This window comes from Manis javanica, chromosome X, assembly GCF_040802235.1.
Source record: "Manis javanica isolate MJ-LG chromosome X, MJ_LKY, whole genome shotgun sequence".
NCBI lineage: Eukaryota > Metazoa > Chordata > Mammalia > Pholidota > Manidae > Manis > Manis javanica.
This window is the reverse complement of record NC_133174.1, coordinates 103457964-103460654: the sequence shown is the minus strand read 5'-3', so window position 1 is coordinate 103460654 and position 2691 is coordinate 103457964.

Sequence of the window (2691 nt, the reverse complement as noted above, 5' to 3'; positions counted from 1 at the left end):
GCTAGACTTTCATTTGGCAGATGTCTGAGCTCTTGAGTTCTGCCTCACTCAGGCCTTATTTAATTCTTCGTGCTTTTCAAAGGAAGGTGATTTCATATTAGGTCTCAAAGATTTCTTCTTCAGCTGAAGGTTGTCAATCATTGACATTTCACTTATCTCTTTCACAAATCTCCTTAGAGATCTATCATTTCCTGACTCACTTCTCTCATCCTTATTCACTTCATTTAAAATAGATTCATCAACCACTTGACTTTCTCTCTTAATGTTCTAGTCATGAAAGCTCCTTAAAATTATTGGAAACTATTTACCTCCTTCTTTTGGATGGAGTTCTGTGCTCTTTTCAGTAATGTGCACTAAGTTCCATTTGTCCTCAATTCACTTATAAAGATCACTGGCATGCTCTTGGCTCAATGGTTGGTCAGAATAGTCCAGGTAACCTGGTTTCTCTTCATCCCCAGGGGGCAATCTTCTAGAAACCATGACCAAAATTTTATTATGCCAAAGATTATCTGTATGTTCATTAAATATAACAATTTCTAACAAAGCTTTCATAACCACATTTGTCATTCTACTGAAATTGTAAGAAGTCACTTAAGCATTTGTTCATTCAAACTGCTTTCTTAACACAGAAATAGCTAAACTGAAAAAAAAAATGCTGGTGGAGAGAGATCTACCCAGAGAAAGTTGGTTAGTGTGTTTGGGTATCATAAAAATTTCTTCTAAACAGTTTGAACCATCTTCACCTTGGATAGGCTCTACAGAACTGAATCCAGAATGAATTGGTCAAAAAATAATGGTACCCCCCCTTATTAATTATTCACAGATATGCATAACCAAAATATGAATGCAAGGTTAGCCTTCAAAATAGAAGCTAGATAGAATGTAAGATTAGCCTTTAAAATAGAAGCTAGATAGTTAAGAAATGTAACTTTCAGTAGAGTATTATGTTTAACATATTTCATAGGCAAAGATACTCATGTTGTCAGTTTATAATAATACTATAAAAATATACACATAATTCACAATAGATGTAGTGTGGGTACAACAAACTAGGTAGTTTGAGGTCAACATTTTTATTTTGCCTTTCAAGGGTTAATTTGGTTATTTGGGCACACCTCTCACCAGCCAGAAACTATTAGCCAACTTCCCCAATATCCATTCTCCCCTATCTCCATCCATTGTCCACACTATAAAATGATCATTTAAAAATGTAAATCTGACCATATTATTCCTCTGATTAAGACCTTTTAATGGCTTTTCTTTGCTTTTACAATAAGATGCAAATTCCTTAACATAACCTTACATAATCTGGTCCCTGCTTACCATTCCCACCTCATCTCATGCTGTCTAGCTCTCTCTCCAAGTTCCAGCCACACTGGAGTTATTTTCAATTACTTCAGCATGCTTTACACCTTCATAGAGATGTTCTTTCCTCATAGAACACTCTTCCACCAACCCTTCCCATGGCTGGCTCCTTCTCATTCTTCAGATCTCAGCTTAAATATTGTCTCCTCAGAGAGGGCTTCCCTTTCACTCAAGCTAAAAACACAAATTAAAGTATGTAACTCCAAATATTTTCTCTCTTTGTGTACTTTGTTTTTTTTCATAGAATTTATCAACATTTATAATTATATATCTATTTGGCCACTTAAATGTTTACTGCTTGTCTTTCCCATACCCAAAGTTTCATTAAGGCAGAGACTGTCTGTTTTATTGTAACATGTAATATCTAGTAGAGATAGAACCTGGCACATAAAAAGCAATAAATATTTGTTCATTAAATAAATGATAAGCAGCAGATAATTTGTTGCCAAAGTTTATATTTTTCTTAAGCTTATAGTTTTACAGAAAATGAGACAAAATTAGTCAGCAAAATTAGCCAGTGAGGACCTGATTTTATCCATAACTATAAACTTGGGTGCAAATATAGAGTGTTTTATAAAGACACAAATATAATTTTAGGTTATATCAACATCAAATAATTTCTTTATATCTTTGATAAACAAAAAGAAATATAATACAGGGTGTTTTTAAAATGTTTTCTCTTCAACTTAGTGCTTATTGGTTAAGAATAATTGCTTTTTCCTAATAGACATAATTGCATACATTGCAAATAAAAGGCACATATTTGGTCCTATACACATTGCAGATTGAAGCAGAGGACCTCAAATTGGGATCCATTTATCTCCTTTACTTTTAAAATGTAGCCTGCCAAAACATGATGATGCTACATCAATAGATGTGCTAATTGGGGTAACTATCCTAGGGAAATGGGGTCTTGAAATTACATTTTATAAGATTCTTTAGCTCAGAGGTAGGAACGGAGAAATACTCTGTTTTAACCTGAAACTAACAAAAAGAAAATCCAGAGGCAGTGTTAACATTCTAAATATTTAAGGCTATCTGCCAAAATGAGCATTTCAACCCTCATTGCATATATATTCACTAAGGAAGGAGAAGGAAGCTTTAGAAGAAATCCCTGTCCGTGAACACTATGCCCACTAAACTATTACCTTTCACTAGGACTTTATAAACTGTCAAGGACTCTGACATTCTGGCAGTACTCCCTTCACAATAACCCAGGAGTCCAGCAGGAAAGCAATAGTTGCCACAACACAAATCCTTTTATCACTGTGCTAACACAGGTCCAAAATGACACATACCTGAACTTGTGGTGAAACTCACTAAGCT